This window comes from Pundamilia nyererei, unplaced genomic scaffold (assembly GCF_000239375.1).
Source record: "Pundamilia nyererei isolate P.nyererei 1_Seehausen unplaced genomic scaffold, PunNye1.0 scaffold00174, whole genome shotgun sequence".
Lineage (NCBI taxonomy): Eukaryota > Metazoa > Chordata > Actinopteri > Cichliformes > Cichlidae > Pundamilia > Pundamilia nyererei.
The window spans coordinates 542210-547347 of NW_005187575.1; the positions used below are offsets into that span (position 1 = coordinate 542210).

The 5138-nt window shown below is 40.3% G+C and overlaps 1 protein-coding gene across 2 annotated transcripts in view; it reads right to left on the bottom strand.

The window, feature by feature from the left end:
• Positions 1 to 5138, bottom strand: part of cdk19 (cyclin dependent kinase 19) — a 73757-nt gene that overhangs the window by 43755 nt on the left and 24864 nt on the right. The window lies entirely within an intron of this gene.

Below are 5138 nucleotides of genomic sequence, written 5' to 3' on the forward strand. Positions count from 1 at the left end.
CCTTGCCTTGCCTAAACCTATCCCTAACCTAATTGTAACCCTAACTGTAACTGTAACTAAAACCGCATTTTGAGTATCAAAAATGCCTTCAAACTGGGAACTGGGATTTTGGTCCCCATAAGGGCTGTTGGTCTAGTATAGTAAACTTCCAATTTCTGGTACCCACAAAGATATTAATACACACACAAAGTGAGAGAAGTCATATAGAGCCCAACGGATTTTTGGGGGGTTCCTTTTTGTTAATGAATTTATTTTCTGGTCTATATAAGCTAAAAAAAATTATTTTATCCAAATTGACGGCTTCAAGTGTCTTCTTTAACTCAACAAACTGAAATAAGTAAGGTTTCGATTCATGTATGCCATGAAGCAAATCATGGATTACAGCACACACAGCTAACTGACTAAAAGCATCAACCACAGAAGTATTCACATGATCGAAAATGGATAATAAGATTCTACCCAGTAAATACACATCAGATCAATTAGAATATTTCTCACTATACCCTCAAGGTAGGCAAGAATAGCTCTATCTCAGAAAACGGCAGAGAGGGGTACAATACTGGAATTGTATCCAGGCTATTTGGTTTTGCCTCATATGGGGAAATGAGGTTTGTGTTTAATAACAGCCTTAATCCACATGCTATAATGGGGCATTGTGATAGTAAGCTTGGGCTTAGGGCTTGAATCCCCCCATGCACTACAGCACCACTTTAAACCACCACTTAGGCCGCATGCTGAACGAGGCAGACCCAGTACGACTTTGTGATCACTGACTCTATGCGGGACCACGGTTAAACACAAAGTCCATAGCTGACACAGATTAGAGACTATGGGCTAACCCCTGTATTATTTAATAACCCACTCCCATAGGTTAACTCCTGATGATTTTGATATGTTAACTGACAGCTGGGACAGACTCCAGCCCAGACGTGGAGAGGTTGGAGCATGAAGCAATGGCTTCATGGTAACTTGTTAACTAGTTAATTTAAACAATTATTTAGCAAAAGTTGTACAAACACAAAAAATACCCCCCAAAAGTTTCCTCCACAAAGGAAAAAAAACATGACAGAAGCCACATTTGCTAAAATAAGTCACAAAATACACATTATCCTATTTACATTCAACATGTCAGCACTTAAGCGAGGTTCAGGCTTAGCTTACACTTTAGACACATTGTAAACAAACACAGCATCAAATGGACGTGTGCTGTATTAATCCCTGGCTGCTAAAATCTGCAGGCCATGCATCCTTGGCCAAGATGCTAAACTCTGATTGCTCCCAATTCATTCATCGTGTAAGTCTGTGTGAATGTGTGTATGAATAAGACTTGTTATTTAAAGCGTTTTGAGTGCTCAAAGAACCAGAAAAACACCGCTAGCAAGTAAACATACATGTAAACAATGCAGATTAGCAAACAGCACAAGCTATACTTTTATAAATGTTTGGCAAGGAAGAAAATGTCCCCAGTGTGTTTGTAAAGCCCCAGGGATACAAACATGTTCTCGTGAGTAACCAGGGATGTACACACAAAAAATTTGTCACATGTTTGCCCCACAATAAACCTGGTTGGTAAAAGAAGATTTATGGATTCATGTTGATTGACACTGTCACCTCAAGAAGGTTCCTGGTTTGAATCTCCTGGTAGTCTAACTTCACAATTCACAAAAGGAAACTGGTTATTGAGTGTCACAGGTCACAAAACATTGTTCTGCTCATCTGCTGTAGGTAAGAATATACTGCCAATATCTGAGTAAAGGAAGTGGTTGACGGTGTAAAATTTACCAGTCCAAACATGAAGTAACAACCATTTCTCTACTTGGCTTCACATGACAGGAACAAAACAGCACGAGATGCACTGGTGTATGTACAAAATATGGTTATCTCTCGTGTAAATAAAGAGTTTTTCACAGGGAGCTTCACTTTGCAACCTGCTGACAAAATAACACAGAGTCCTGGGAAAACACTAACACAGGTCACAATCACGCACGTCTATAATCCTGAGAGAAATCCAGAGGTCCTCTGGGAAAAAAACTTTAAATTGCAGAAAATCTTGTGACCAGGCCATTTAGGCCACACGTGCTGGGATGGTGGGCTCGCCCTAAATCGTCACCACATTGAACAGCTTTCTGCTGCAAAAACCTGCTGATTTTAAACTCACTGAGTATCTGAATAAAAGCTGAACTACAAACTTTTGCCCACATTTCACTACATAAATTGATCATTATGTGTAAAGTAAATAGGAAAAAGAGGGATGAATACACAGAACCAAAGATCTGACTGTTTGGCCTTCAAAGTGAAATAGGTCAAAGGAAAAAAAAGCAAAACCCACTCAGTGGTTTCTAAATATGTGAAGCTAAACCAGATTTAGTCCACTTCGAACAAGCTCACCCGAGAACCAACTGGGTGCACGTCATTGAGCATCACATGACATTTTGAATTTCCATCTATTCTGCATCTGACGTCTAAGACAGGACATCTACCATTGTCAGCAGTGGGTTAGAATGAAACCATTGCTTTGTTTCTAGTGCAGCTGTTATTCAGTATCCGGGATCACATTTCTGTAAACCACTCATAGCTCTGTTCCAAGAAATCAACTTTTAGTTTCACATTTTACCTAAAAATGTGGTTGCATGATGGTGGCATGAGTGGTACTGCTGCCTCACAGTAAGAAGGTTTCTGGTTTGAATGTGGAACTGGTACTGTGCAGCTACACAGCACCAAGAAGTGCTTGTTATGGGTGACTGGTGACTGGTATTTGTACTTGGTAGGGAGCTGGAATGTTTGAATTCCTACTGCTAAACATTATTATGACTAATACTGACTGACACATTCTTTCGAAAGACTAAACTAGAATTAATCTGATAGATTTCACCTGACCTCGATGGTCTGTTTTGGCTACATCTCAGACTTCACATTAGCGTCTCAAAGTGCAGGTTTGGCGAGCAACAAAAGGCCACAAGAAAAGCAGTTGTGCCCTGGATCTTGCTGCTTGTGAGGACTGAATAACAACTTTTCTTGTGTGGCTGGCAGGCAATAGATCCACTTCAGGCTGCTTCGTGCCTGCCACTGGTTAGAGACAAACACTGCAACTCTGTCTATGGGGGGTGATGGGCCGGGCCTTCTCCCTCCACAAAGAACAAAAGTGGCGGCTACAGGCTGAGCCAGACGGCAGCAGAGCAGCAGCCATTTGGTGTTCTTACAGTATAAATACTACTGACTAGAGAGTGGGATGCAGCTGCACCTATAACTAATGATGCATCACATCAGAAGAATATTTCCTTACCACAACAACAGCTGTCCCTGTGCATGTATGCTCTGTGCTTTACCAGGTTTTATTTCTTTAGATGAATCTTAATCATGAAAGAAAAGCCACCCCTTTCGAGGACAGCAGGACACCAGCACTCATTTTGCCCCTAGCAACCATCAGCTACCAACACCCTGTACAAATACAACTAAAGTATGTTCCTGTTTGCACAGCAATTGCCAGGACTGGCTGACGTGGGCCAGAAAACACACAAGCCCGTCTCATCGATAAGGCAGTCAGAGATTATAAAAGCCCATAATATTATATTTCTACCCTTCAACCACTTTATTACTGTGGAATGTTCTTGGAGTAGATCATAATTACTGCGTGAATGATTGCACACTTATCTAAACATGAAGGAAGGCTAACGAAAACAAAATAACATCCTTCAGTTATATTATCTGGCGTCTGTGTGCCCACAAGTGCTGCTATGCCAGAAGGGAATGTTTATGAGGGCAGGACATTTAGCTAAACAAAAGCCATTGTGACCCAACAGGGGAAACAGCTCGTTTTATGGAAATAATAAAATCCAGGAACAATGTTTCAATTCATGAAGGTCAAACATAATGAAGGGAACAGATGTGAAACAGCAGGTGGGTGAAAATAAATAAGCCCTGACAGATTTTGGCGCACTTTGATAAAAATTGGAACAAAGAAAATAAATTATTTCATATTTTAACAGAACCATACTTGGCCGTTACTTATTCAGTTTTTGCTATGTTTTGCTCATCCACCAACAACTGTTCACTGGCTACTTACTTTGTAAGTATTTGGTAATAGACTACAAAGAAACTCAGTCATAACATCATAATATAAAAAGACTGTCAGAGCTGTTTACACCTCCCCATTTCTCCAGTTCCTAAGATAATGACTATGAGAACAGATTATAATTAAAAGACAATCTGGCTAAGTGAACACAAATCATCTTATTTGCTGAGATGCTATTATCTGTCAACAAGAGAAAACATAACACATTTGACTCAACAAATAAAATTTAATATCAGAAGTGTCACTGTAAATAAGCCAAATGCAATTAACACGGCTGATAGCGAACAAGTTTACCAAATACAGATAGGGTTAACTCAGCTCTCAGTGCCACCAATGACCTAATATCACAGCACGTTAACTGCCCATTGGCTACTATGCTAAAATCATATTCTAAGAGAAGATTCATTTCTGTTTCTATATACAGTTGTAATGCATTTTCATTCATTTACTCCATCGAGGGTACTTACAGGTATCCTGTGCTGGATTCATTTGGGGGTTCCTAAAGTTTACGCACAGCTTCCTGACCATACTTAAAGTGCCAACAGACTCGGCCAACCAATGATGCTGTACCACACTGCCCAGATCTATCATGTTTTTGGCTTTCTTTGTCACCTGTGACAAGAAGGCTTTCCACAGAGAGCCCTTAGTAATGTCACAGAGAGGTGACATACCATACCATAATCAGAACTTCATTTACCCAGTAGATTTAACACCCTTTGTTTTTGTTTTTTTAACTTGGCCTTTTCAGCTTTATTTGATAGGGACAGTAGAGACTGACAGGAAACCAGGGGGAAGACATGCAGCAAAAGGCCGCGAGTCGATTCAAACCCAGGCCAGCCGACCATAAACCAATGCGGCATATGGTCACCTGGTCATCCCGCTGAGCTAAACCAGTGCCCTGTAATACCCATTGTTAATAGAATAGGCTAGTTCGGCGCCCAGCGTGAGCTAATGATTCTATAGCCTTCACATGTGATCCTTTAAGGTGAAAAACTTGAGTACCTACACTGTAAAATGTAATATTGTGTTTAATTAAAAATATTAAATAGGCTGAACTCAGTTTTTA